General features: G+C 41.4%; 1 protein-coding gene across 1 annotated transcript in view; it reads left to right on the top strand.

The window, feature by feature from the left end:
- LOC149119185 (ubiquitin-like modifier-activating enzyme 1) overlaps window positions 1–13,925 on the top strand; it is a 69,838-nt gene that overhangs the window by 43,583 nt on the left and 12,330 nt on the right. The gene's annotated exons all lie outside the window — the stretch shown is intronic.

Here is a 13,925-nt window from a genome sequence, read left to right as displayed (position 1 = left end):
TTGTGCTGCAATAAACATTAGGGTGCAGACCGCTTTTTTGTTTGCCAATTTAAATTCCTTTGGATAAATTCCAAGGAGTGGGATGGCTGGGTCGAATGGTAGGGTTATCTTCAGGTTTCTGAGGAATCTCCAGACTGACTTCCATAGTGGCTTGACCAATTTGCATTCCCACCAACAGTGGGTTAATGTCCCTTTTCCCCCACATCCTCTCCAGCGTCTGTTATTGGTAGATTTCTGAATGTGAGCCATTCTAACTGGGATGAGGTGAAACCTCATGGTGGTTTTGCATTGCATTTCCCTGATTGTTAGTGATCTTGAACATTTTTTCATGTGCCTGTTGGCCATTTGGATTTCCTCTTTTGAAAAACTTCTCAATTTGATGCAATCCCAATAGTTGATTTTGGCTTTTGACTGCCTGTGCCTCCCGGGTCTTTTCCAGAAACTCTTTGCCTGTGCAAAATCCTGAAGGGTTCTCCAATGTTCTCTCATAACTTGATCATATCAGGTCATAGATTTAGGTCTCTAATCCATGTTGAGTGGATTTTTGTGTAAGGTGTAAGGTAGGGGTCTTGATTCATGCTTCTGCACGTGGAAATCCAGTTTTCCAGCACCATTTATTGAATAGACTGTCCTTGCTCCAGGAATTGATCGTTGATCAAATATAAGTTTGCTGTAGATGTTTTGGTTGATTTCTGGTGTTTCAATTCTGTTCTATTGGTCTATACATCTGTTTCTGTACCAGTACCATGCTGTTTTGATTAACGGCCCTGTAGTATGTCCTGAAATCTGGTATTGTGATGCCTCTGGCTTTGTTTTTGTTGTACAAGATTGTTTTAGCTATTTGAGGTCTACTGTGTCTCCATATGAATTTCAGCATCATTTTTTCTAGATCTGCGAAGAATGTCTTTGGTATCTTGATTGGGATTGCATTGAATGTATAAATTGCTTTTGGGAGAATGGACATTTTGATGATGTTGATTATTCCAATCCATGAGCATGGAAGATTTGATTGTTTTTGTAGCTATTGGGAATGCGATTGATCTTAGCAGTTCTTTCTCAGCCATGGCATTGCTTGTGTATACAAAGGCTGTTGATTTTTGTGCATTGATTTTATATCCTGCCACTTTGCCAAAATCTTCTATGAGTTCCAATGGTCTCTTAGTAGAGTTCTTTGGATCCTCTAAGTTAAGAATCATATTGCCTGCAAAGAGGGATAGTTTGATTTCTTCCTTCTCAATTTGTATTCCTTTAATTTCTTTTCTTGTCTGATGGCTCTGGCTAAAACTTCCAGAACTATGTTAAATAGCAGTGGTGAGAGTGGGCATCCCTGTCTGGTGCCAGATCTCAGTTAAATGCTTCCAACTTTTCCCCATTCAATAGGATGCTGGACGTGGGTTTTTCATAAATTGCTTTGATTGTATTGAGGAATGTTCCTTCTATACCCAATTTGCTTAGAGTTTTCATCATGAAAGGGTGTTGAATTTTATAGAATGCTTTCTCTGCATCTATTGCGATAGTCCTATGGTTTTTCTTCTGCAGTCTGTTAATGTGGTGAATCACATTGATTGCTTGCACACATTAAACCATCCCTGCATACCAGGGATAAATCCCACTTGGTCTGGTTGGATGATTTTTCTGATGTGTTGTTGTATTCTATTGGTGAGAATTTTATTGAGGATTTTTGCATCTATGTTCATCAGGGATATTGGTCTGTAATTTTCTTTCAGTGCTGCATCATTTTCCAGCTTAGGGATTAAGGTGATGCTGGCTTCATAGAAAGAATTTGGGAGGATTCCCTCTTTTGCGATTGTTCTGAATAGTTTGAGAAGAAATAGGATTATTTCTTCTTTAAATGTCTGGTAGAATTCAGCAGTGAATCCGTCTGGTCCTTGGCTTTTCTTTGTTGAGAGGGCCTTTATTACTGTTTCAATTTCCGTCTCAGTTATGGGTCTACTTAGGTTTTTTATGTCTTCATGGTTCAATTTTGGTAGATTGCATGTGTCCAGGAATCTATCCATTTCTGATAGGTTTCCCTGTTTGCTGGCATACAAGTCCTTGTAGTAATTTCTGATGATTCTTTTTATTTCTGTGGTGTCTGTTGTTACGTTTCCTTTTTCATCTCTGATTTTATTGATTTGGGTCTTTTCTTTTTTTATTTAGTTGGGCCAATGGGGTGTCAATTTTGTTTATTTTTTGAAAAAACCAGCTCCTCGTTTGGCTGATTTTTTGTATTTTCTTTTTTTGATTCAATCCTGTTGATTTCTTTCTGATTTTAATTTCTCTTCTCCTACTAGATTTGGGTTTGGTTTCCTGCAGTTTTTCTAGGTCCTTGAGATGCGCTGAAAGCTCAATTATTTGGTACCTTTCCAATTCTTGTTATAGGCACCTATTGCTATAAACTTGCCTCTCAATACTGCTTTTGCTGTATCCCATAATTTTGATATGTTGTGTTGTTATCCTCATTTACTTCCAGAAAGTTTCTGATTTCTCTTTTGATTTCTTGAATGACCCATTTTTCATTCAGGAGCATGTTGTTCAGTCTCCATGTGTTTGCATATGCTCTAGGGATTCCTGAGTTGTTCATTTCCAACTTCATTCCTGTATGGTCTGAGAAGCTGCATGGTATGATTCTAATTCTTTTGACTTTGCTGAGACTTGCTTTATGGCCTAGTATGTGGTCAATCCTAGAGAAGGTTCCATGTACTGCTGAGAAGAATGTAAAGTCTTTAGATGTAGGATTGAAAGTTCTGTAGATATCTGTTAGATCCATTTGGGCTATAGTGTCGATTAAATCTGCTCTTTCCTTGTTGGTCTTCTGTCCTGTTGATCTGTCTATTTCTGAGAGTGGAGTATTGAAGTCCCCCAGTACTATTGTATTGGAGTCTAAGTCTCCTTTTAAGTCCCTTAACATATCCTTTAAATAGAACGGTGCCCTGTAATTAGGTGCATATACATTTATAATAGTCACACCTTCCTGTTGAATTGAACCTTTTTTTTTATCTTTTATTTAATGAATATAAATTTCCAAAGTACGACTCATGTGTTACAATGGCTTCCCCCCCATACCGTCCCTCCCACCCACAACCCTCCCCTTTCCCACTCCCTCTCCCCTTCCATTCACATCAAGATTCATTTTCGATTATCTTAATATACAGAAGATCAGCTTAGTATACCTTAAGTAAGGATTTCAACAGTTTGCTCCCACACAGAAACATAAAGTGAAAAATAATAGATGATTTTTTTTAAATGATGATGAAATCAGATCAGACCTATTGTCATGTTTAATCCCAGTGAGAGTCAAGCTGGGAATTGATAATTTCTTTCTTTTTTTTTTTTTTTTTTTTTTTTTTACAGAAGATCAGTTTAGTGTACATTAAGTAAAGATTTCAGTCGTTTGCACCCCCATAGAAACACAAAGTGAAATATACTGTTTGAGTACTCGTTATAGCATTAAGCCTCAGTGTACAGCACGTTAAGGACAGAGATCCTACATGAGGAGTAAGTGCACAGTGACTCCTGTTGTTGACTTTACCAATTGACACTCCTGTTTATGGCATCAGTAATCTCCCTATGCACCTGTTATGAGTTTCCAAGGCTATGGTAGCCCCTTGAGTTCTCCGACTCTTATCTTGTTTAGACACGGTCATAGTCAAAGTGGAGGTTCTCTCCTCCCTTCAGAGAAAGGCACCTCCCTCTTTGAAGACCTGTTCTTTCCACTGGGATCTCACTCACAGAGATCTTTTTGCCAGAGTGTCTTGGCTTTCCATGCCTGAAATACTCTCATGGGCTTTTCAGCCAGATCCGAGTGCCTTTAGGGCTGATTCTGAGGCCAGAGTGCTATTTAGGACATCCGCCATTCTATGTGTCTGCTGAGTATCTCACTTCCCATGTTGGATCACTCTCCCCTTTATTTATTCTATCGGTTGGTGTTAGCAGATACTAGACTTGTTTATGTGCTCCATTTGACTCTTAGTCCTTTCATTATGATCAATTGTGAACTGAAATTGATCACTTGGAGTAGTGAGATGGCATTGGCACATGCCACCTTGATGGGATTGAATTGGAATCCCCTGGTATGTTTCCAACTCTACCAATTGGGGCAAGTCAGCCCGAGCATGCCCCAAATTATACATCTCTTCCCTCTCTTATTCCCACTCTTATGTTTAACAGGGATCACATTTCAGTTAATTTTCAACACTTAAGAATAACTGTGTGATAATTACAGAATTAAACCAGTCATATTAAGTAGAACAGACCAAAAAAATACTAAGAGGGATAATGTATTAAGTTGTTCATTAGCAGTCAGGGCTATGCTGATCAAGTCACCATTTCTCATAGTGTCCATTTCACTTCAGGAGGTTTCCTTTTTGGTGTTCAGTCAGTTGTCACCGATCAGGGAGAACATATGGTATTTGTCCCTTTGGGACTGGCTTACTTCACTCAGCATGATGTGTTCCAGATTCCTCCATTTTGTTGCAAATGACTGGATTTCGTTGTTTCTTACTGCGGTATAGTACTCTAAAGAATACATATCCCATAATTTCTTTATCCAGTCTACCGTTGATGGGCATTTAGGTTGGTTCCAGGTCTTGGCTATTGTGAATTGTGCTGCAATAAACATTAGGGTGCAGACCGCTTTTTTGTTTATCAATTTAAACTCCTTTGGGTAAATTCCAAGGAGTGGGATGGCTGGGTCGAACGGTAGGGTTATATTCAGGTTTCTGAGGAATCTCCAGACTGATTTCCATAGTGGCTTGACCAGTTTGCATTCCCACCAACAGTGGGTTAGTGTCCCTTTTTCCCCACATCCTCGCCAGCATCTGTTGTTGGTAGATTTCTGTATGTGAGCCATTCTAACCGGGGTGAGGTGAAACCTCATTGTGCTTTTGATTTGCATTTCCCTGATTGCTAGTGACCTTGAACATTTTTTCATGTGCCTGTTGGCCATTTGGATTTCCTCTTTTGAAAAATGTCTATTGAAGTCCTTGGCCCATCTCTTAAGTGGGTTGTTGGTTTTGTTTTTGTGTAGTTTCTTGATCTCTTTGTAGATTCTGGTTATTAACCCTTTATCTGTTGCATAGTTTGCAAATATTTTTTCCCATTCTGTCGGTTGTCTCTTCACTCTCCTGACTGTTTCTTTTGCAGTACAGAAACTTCTCAATTTGATGCAATCCCAATAGTTGATTTTCGCTTTGACTGTCTGTGCCTCCTGGGTCTTTTCCAGAAATTCTTTGCCTGTGCCAATATCTTGAAGGGTTTCTCCAATGTTCTCTAATAACTTAATGGTGTCAGGACGTAGATTTAGGTCTTTAATCCACGTTGAGTGGATTTTTGTGTAAGGTGTAAGGTAGGGGTCTTGCTTCATGCTTCTGCACGTGGAAATCCAGTTTTCCCAGCACCATTTATTGAATAGACTGTCCTTGCTCCAGGAATTAGTTTTAGATCCTTGATCAAATATAAGTTGGCTGTAGATGTTTGGGTTGATTTCTGGTGTTTCAATTCTGTTGCATTGGTCTATCCATCTGTTTCTGTACCAGTACCATGCTGTTTTGATTACAACTGCCCTGTAGTATATCCTGAAATCTGGTATTGTGATGCCTCTGGCTTTGTTTTTGTTGTACAAGATTGCTTTAGCTAATCGAGGTCTCCACTGTCTCCATATGAATTTCAGCTTCATTTTTTCCAGATCCGAGAAGAAGGTCTTTGGTATCTTGATTGGTACTGCATTGAATCTATAAGTTGCTTTTGGGAGAAGGGACATTTTGATGATATTGACTCTTCCAATCCATGAGCATGGAAGATTTTTCCATTTCTTGGTATCCTCTTCTATTTCTTTCTTTAAGGTTTTGCAATTCTCATCGTAGAGATCTTTAACGTCCTTGGTTAAGCTTATTCCAAGGTATTTGATTGTTTTTGTAGCTATTGTGAATGGGATTGATCTTAGCAGTTCTTTCTCAGCCGTGGCATTGCCTGTGTATACAAAGGCTGTTGATTTTTGTGCATTGACTTTATATCCTGCTATTCTGCCAAACTCTTCTATGAGTTCCAATAGTCTCTTAGTAGAGATCCCCTAAATAAAGAATCATATCATCTGCAAAGAGGGATAGTTTGACTTCTTCCTTCCTGATTTGTATCCCTTTAATTTCTTTTTCTTACCTAATGGCTCTGGCTAAAACTTTCAGAACTATATTGAATAGCAGTGGTGAGAGTGGGCATCGCTGTGTGGTACCAGATCTCAGTGGAAATGCTTCCAACTTTTCCCCATTCAATAGGATGCTGGCCGTGGGTTTTTCATAAATTGCTATGATTGTATTGATGTATGTTCCTTTTATTCCCAATTTGCTTAGAGTTTTCATCATGAATGGACGTTGTATTTTATCAGATGCTTTCTCTGCGTCATTAGAGATAATCATATGGTTTTTCTTCTGCAGTCTGTTAATGTGGTGTGTATCATTGTTTGTTTTGCGCACATTAAACCATCCCTGCATTCCAGGGATAAATCACACTTGGTCTGGGTGGATGATCTATCTGATGTGTTGTTGCATTCTATTGGCCAGAATTTTATTGAGGATTTTTGCGTCTATGTTCATCAGGGATATTGGTCTGTAATTCTCTTTCAATGCTGCATCTTTGTCCGGCTTACGGATTAAGGTGTTGCTGGCTTCATAGAAAGAATTTGGGAGGATTCCCTCTTTTTCGAGTGTTCTGAATAGTTCGAGAAGAATTGGAGTTAGTTCTTCTTTAAATGTCTGGTAGAATTCAGCAGTGAATCCATCTGGTCCTGGGCTTTGCTTTGTTGGGAGGGCCTTTATTACTATTTCAATTTCTTTCTCTGTTACAGGTCTGTTTAGTTTTCGATGTCCTCATGGTTCAATGTAGGTAGGTTGTATGTGTCCAGGAATCTATCTATTTCTGATAGGTTTCCGTGTTTGCTGGCATACAAGTCCTTGTAGTAATTTCTGATGATTCTTTTTTTTCTCTCTTGCACATTTTAGAATATTTCTTTATGTTTCACTGTGGTGAGTTTAATTACAATGTGTCATGGTGAGGATCTCTTTTTGGTCATGTTTATTGGGGGTTCTGTGAGCTTCCTGTACTCAGATGTCTCTGACCTTCTCCAAACCTGGGAAGTTCTCTGCAAGTATCTCACTAAAAAGGCCTTCTAATCCTTTCTCTCTCTCCATGCCTTCAGGAACTCCTAGAACCCAAATGTTGGTTTTTTTAATAGTATCCTGTAGATTCCCAACAATATTTTTTCTTTTCTTTGGTTTGACTGTATGCTTTCCTGTGCTCTGTCTTCTAAATCCGATATTCTCTCTTCTGTTTCACTGACTCTGTTTTTAAGGCTCTCTAATGTGTTTGTCGTTTGATCTATTGAGTTCTTCATTTCATTATGATTTCTCTTCACTATCAGCGTTTCATGTTCTACTAGTTGCTTCGTTTCATTTTGATTCCTCCTTAAGATTTCATTTTCTCGAAGGAGATTTTCTATCCTGTCCAGTAAGGATTTCTGTAGGTCGAGAAGTTGTTTTTGAAAACTTCTTATTGTTCTTATCATAAATGTTCTTATCATAAATGTTTTGAAATCCGTATCTTGCATTTCTTCTATCTCATCATCTTCATAATCTTGAATTGGAGTGTCTTGTTCATTTTGGGGGTGCCATAATGTCTTCCTTGTTCTTGTTTCCTCAGTTTCTGCATTTGTTGCTTGGCATTGTGGATGCTCTTTGGATTCTTCTTCCCTTGCTGTGGTGTTTTTTTCTTGTTATACTATGACTGTATTAAGTGGACTGTCTGCTTTTGATGGAGCCTTAGAGGCTTGAGCTGGGTGTGGCCTGAGAGCTCTGTTTGTTCCTCAGGGTTAAGGGTGTGCCAAAGGTGACACTCCCAGGTTAGGCATGGTAAATCTCTCTTTCTTTTCTTTCTTTTTTTTTTTTTTTTTGGATTCAGAAGGGAAGTAATTCTGCACAGCTGAGTGGAATTGAAGGTAGTTAGCAGGCGAATGATGTACCCACAGGAGCCATAGATCGGAAGCTGTTTCCCAAGGACCACACAGGGAATCTGTTCTGCACTCAGTGTGGGCTCAAATTCTCTTGCAGTCTCCCACTGGGTTGCCAAGGTTACCAAATTGTTGTGTCTCTGGAGAGTACTCACGTGAATTCCATGAGTTCTCTCACCCACCATCTCTTGTTTCACAGTCTCAGTTCATCAGCACCAAACATTCACTAGGTCCCAATTTCCTGTTATTTCACCCCCCCACCCCACTCCCAGAGTTAGGTTTTTCTGCTTAGATTAGTTTGCCTAGTGAACTTTCTCCCACGGGGTTTCAAGCCTCGTTCCCTCTAGTCTCCTCCTTCTGCTCTCCCACAGGTGTCTCGGGCTATTGAGATTCAGCTCACCTCGTGTTCCAGCGCTGGTGTGTTGATTCTGCCGCTGGTGTCCCGAGCCGTGGGCTCCCACACCCTCCACGCAGGTCCACGTGAATCACTAGTTCCGGAAGAGTTTCCTCTGCTGTTTCTTCCCCTACTCTTCCTTGAACCTGCAGTATCTCCACTTTTATTAAACTGTCTCTTCCCAGACTATCAGTGTGCTCCCTTCCTATTCCGCCATCTTGCCGCTGTCTGTAGATGGGTTTTCTTTTTAATCCATTCAGCTAGTCTGTGTCTTTTGACTGTAGAGTTGATACCATTTACATTCAGTGTGACTATTGTTAAATACTGTCTTTTTTCCTGTCACCTTTCCTTAAGTAGAGCTGTTTATGTATTTTGGTTTTTCTTTGTATTCTAGCTAGGTCGTTTTCCACATTCATCTTCTTTGTAGTGAAGTTCCTTTTTTGTGTTTCTGTGCAGCACATACTTGAGCCAGTGTTGTAGGGCTGCACATGAACATAAAAATTCTTTCAGTTTCTGTTTGTTGTGAAAATCTTTACTTCCCCTTCATCTGTAAATGGTGGCTTTGCAAGGTACGGTATTCTCAGGTGGGAGTATTTTTCTTTTAAAACTTGGAATATATCATGCCACTTCTCCTTGCCTGTAAGGTTTGTGATGAGAAGCCGGGGGTGAGTCTGATTGGATTCCTCAGAGTGTCATCTATCAGTTTCTCTATGGCACATTTTAAGATCTGTTCTTGGCTGGCACCGCGGCTCCCTAGGCTAATCCTCCGCCTTGCGGCACCGGCACCCCGGGTTCTAGTCCCGGTCGGGGTGCCGGATTCTGTCCTGGTTGCCCCTCTTCCAGGCCAGCTCTCTGCTGTGGCCCGGGAGTGCAGTGGAGGATGGCCCAAGTCCTTGGGCCCTGCACCCGCATGGGAGACCAGGAGAAGCACCTGGCTCCTGGCTTCGGATCAGCGTGATGCACCGGCCGCAGCGGCCATTGGAGGGTGAACCAACGGCAAAAGGAAGACCTTTCTCTCTGTCTCTCTCTCACTGTCCACTCTGCCTGTCAAAAAAAAAGAAAAGATCTGTTCTTTCACTGAGCTGAGTGTTGCTACAGTGTGTCGTGGTGAATACTTTTTCTGGTCATGTCTGTTGGGGGTTCTATGTATTTCTTGTACTTGGATGTTGTGGGAGTTTGCTAATAGTATTTCTTTATTTTTTGACAGGCAGATTTAGACAGTGAGAGAGAGAGACAGAGAGAAAGGTCTTCCTTTTCCATTGGTTCACCCCCCAAATGGCCGCTATGGCTGGCGTGCTGCGCCGATCTGAAGCCAGGAGCCAGGTGCTTCCTCCTGGTCTCCCATGCGGGTGCAGGGCCCAAGGACCTGGGCCATCCTTGCACTGCCTTCCTGGGCCACAACAGAGAGCTGGACTGGAAGAGGAGGAACCGGGACAGAATCCGGCGTCCCGACTGGGACTAGAACCCAGGGTGCCAGCACTGCAGGTGGAGGATTAGTCAAGTGAGCCATGGTGCCAGCCAGATAGGATTTCATTAAGAAGGCCTTTAATCCATTCTCTCTTTCCACACATTCCAGGGCTCTCATTATCTGTACATTACATTGCTTGATATAGTCTTGTAAATCTAAAACTGTGATTTTTAATTTTCTAATTGTTCTTCTTATGTTTAGTATTACTGTGTTAATTTAGTATTACTGCATTAATTGCAGAAGTTTGTCTTCCAGTTCTCATATTCACTCTTCTATTTCATATGTTTGATTTCTGAGAGATTCCACGACATTTTTTATTTGGTCAATTTGAAGCTTTCATTTCCAGTATTTCATTTTGGCTTCTCTTTAGAATCTCAGTTCCTTGGGAGTGCTTCTCATTCAGATCTTGAATTTGTTTTTGATTGCTCTTAAGTAATCTTATCAATTTTCTGAACTCTTTTCCTAGCATGACTTCAATTTCTTTTTCTTCTGTCTATTTGTGAAGACTTAGATTGCTCCATTGGCAAGTTCATTGGTTCTTTCTTACTCTTATTCAGAATTTTTCCTTTGTTCTTTGGCATTTGTTTGTGTTCTGATTGATTTAATTTTTAGATTGTTTTTCCTCTGCTGTGAGCTGCTATGTGTCTGTGCTGGTTGCCAGTGTAAGCAAGCAGCTCCACCTCCTGGAGCTCTGTTTATTTCTGGCAGCTTAAAGAGGAGAGTAGCCAGGCTTTGATGTACTAAGCCCCACCTACTAGGGCTGGTCTCCCTGCTCCTTTGTTCACTAAAAAGAGCTTGTGTTTGTTTTTCAGATTTATTTTTTGCTGTGTAACTTGCGTGATGGGAGAGAAGTCACTCTGAATTGTTGTGATTGTTGTTCTCTGGTGGGGTGTGTTATGAGGTGGCCCCCACAATTTTTGGGTTCATGGCACAGGAGGCAAAAGTGCAGCCCGCTGCCTACACTGGAAAATGTAAGCAACCAATGTGGCCTATCCCTGCCAGCTGCAGTTCCAGTTAGGGGGCGGGGTAAGACACCGAGGAATCGTGGCATGTTCACCCTTTCTGCCCGTCCCCCAGAATTTCTCCTTCTTCCCACTTAGAGCACCGATTACTGTTCACCAAATTTCCACACTCATCTGTGTATGCATCTCTGTGGGCTCACAACCTCTCACCTGAGTCACTGAGGGAGTGGTGGCTGTCTCCTCACTGTTCCCTTTCTGCACTTTGGGCACCTGTCTGTCTTTGCAACGTGGGCCTGTGCACACTCTGGTGAACTCCTGAGCCACTCTGCGTAAACTTTTTATTATTGCTGTGCTTGCTTGTATTCCTCCTTCTTGTTAATTATCCATTTTTCCCTGTGCAACTTGGAACATCCCACTGCTATACCACCGTCTTGCCTCCACCTCCACAGACACAAACTTCATCTGCTGTTTCACTCCATAAACAGCTGCAGCCGCTGTCCTGGGCCAGGCTAATGCTAGGATCCTAGAACTCAGTCTGGAACTCCCTCATATGTATCAAGAACCTGAGGACTTGAGCCACTTCTGCTGCCTCCTGCGGTGCGCAATAACAGGAAGCTGGAGTAGAACTGTAATAGCTGGAATTCATAGTAGGCATGCCAACTTGAGGTGCTGGCTAATGAAGCACAGTCTTAACCACCATTTCATTTTTATTTATTTTTATTTTTATTTTTTTGACAGGCGGAGTGGACAGTGAGAGAGAGAGAGAGAGAGAGAGAAAGGTCTTCCTTTGCCATTGGTTCACCCTCCAATAGCCACCGCGGACGGCGCACTGCGGCCGGCACACCGTGCTGATCCGATGGCAGGAGCCAGGTGCTTTTCCTGGTCTCCCATGGGGTGCAGGGCCCGAGCACTTGGGCCATCCTCCACTGCACTCCCTGGCCACAGCAGAGAGCTGGCCTGGAAGAGGGGCAACCGGGACAGAATCCGGCGCCCCGACCGGGACTAGAACCCGGTGTGCCGGCGCCGCAAGGCCTCCAGAGGATTAGCCTAGGGAGCCGCGGTGCCGGCCAACCACCATTTCAAATGCTTGCCCCCTGTTTTAAGGTCCTGTCCCTCTGCATCCATGATTGAACGATTAGAGATCAAAAATATGTGAATGATAAAAATTGCATGTATATTGAGCATATACAGGAACACATGTAACTATCTACTTGTGTTGCATTAGATATTGCAGTCCTAATGTCCTAATGTGAGTTAGAGTTGGTGTGCAAGTATGATCAGCATTTTGTATGAAGAACTTGAACATCTGTGGGAGTTTTGTATCCATTGAGTTCCTAGAACCATTCTTCAGTTACAAAGAGATCTTAGTGTTTTTATAGTTGTTTTCCTGGCCTTTGATAGTTTTTTTGTTTGTTAATTTTTTATGCTTTATACTCAGGTCTGCAGTATATTTCTAAGGCTGGTGTTCTTTAATTTGCTTCCCTGTCCTCAAGAACTGTGTCCTGTGAAGTCAATATGTTCTTGTCTCTGAATTCTGAACTCATTGTCAAATGAGGGTGTTTGCTGGTTTCTGTGATCCTTCCTACTTCTTGTGCTTTGGCAACAAGCTGGAATAATCAGGCAGCTAATTGCATTTGTTATTTTAACAGGAATCATTTTTTTGTACTGCCTTTTCTCATGGTTAAAAACTGATTTCCGTGGTTTCTTCGTTAATTATTATAGAAAGTTAAATTAATCAGAACTGAAACCTTTTAGTTGTCTGAGGACTGGACTAGAGGCAAAATTCTGAGTTGAGCCCCAAAGTCAGAGACATGTGTGAGACATGGTCGAGACACGTCCTCAAGATTTGAGTTGTGTGAAGGAGAGGTCTCTCCTAATTGTTGTGACTCTCCCAAGGATCTGGGTTAAAGGTATACAGATTACCTAGTTTCAGGTGGAGAGTTGATGACACTTTCTTAGAGTTTGGAGAAGGAGAGAGAGACAACTCTTTCATACGTTCTGAGTCTCAGGAGCCTGAGCAGACCCCTGGAGATCAAAGACAGATTTCATTCTTTGTATCTGAGTGCTTGCAGTCTCCTACACTCAAGTAGACAAAAAGGATAGAAGGTATTCACAATTTTTAATTGAAAAGGAAGAGCTATAAACATGGCTTTTTTTAGAATCGTATTTAGAAGTAGAGTCATTGAGGGGGTTGAGCTAAACCTGGGGCAGGAGAGGAACAGTTTTAGATACCTGAATGTAAGAATAGAGGCTTACAGTGTCTGCGCTACAAGTATTTTGGTTTTTAATTTTAAATTGAATGGTGCTACAATTCACAATAGCCAGGACCTGGAACCAACCTAAATGCCCATCAGCGGTAGACTGGATAAAGAAATTATGGGGTATGTATTCTTTAGAATACTACACCGCAGTAAGGAACAACGAAATCCAGTCATTTGCAACAAAATGGAGGAATCTGGAACACATCATGCTGAGTGAAGTAAGCCAGTCCCAAAGGGACAAATACCATATGTTCTCCCTGATCGGTGACAACTGACTGAACACCAAAAAGGAAACCTCCTGAAGTGAAATGGACACTATGAGAAACGGTGACTTGATCAGCATAGCCCTGACTGTTAATGAACAACTTAATACATTATCCCTCTTAGTATTTTTTTGGTCTGTTCTACTTAATATGACTGGTTTAATTCTGTAATTATCACACAGTTATTCTTAAGTGTTGAAAATTAACTGAAATGTGATCCCTGTTAAACATGAGAGTGGGAATACGAGAGGGAAGAGATGTATAATTTGGGACATGCTCAAGCTGACTTGCCCCAAATGGTAGAGTTAGAAACATACCAGGGGATTCCAATTCAATCCCATCAAGGTGGCATGTACCAATGCCATCTCACTACTCCAAGTGATCAATTTGAGTTCACAATTGATCATAATGAAAGGACTAAGAGTCAAAGGGAGCACATAAACAAGTCTAGTACCTGCTAATACTAACCGATAGAATAAATAAAGGGGAGAGTGATCCAACATGGGAAGTGAGATACTCAGCAGACTCATAGAATGGCAGATGTCCTAAACAACACTCTGGCCTCAGAATCAGCCCTA

Source organism: Oryctolagus cuniculus, chromosome Y (assembly GCF_051225735.1).
Source record: "Oryctolagus cuniculus isolate XC-2025 breed Fujian yellow rabbit chromosome Y, ASM5122573v1, whole genome shotgun sequence".
Classification (NCBI taxonomy): domain Eukaryota; kingdom Metazoa; phylum Chordata; class Mammalia; order Lagomorpha; family Leporidae; genus Oryctolagus; species Oryctolagus cuniculus.
Note: the sequence above shows the minus strand (reverse complement) of the source record. Positions and strands in the feature narration are given on the sequence as shown.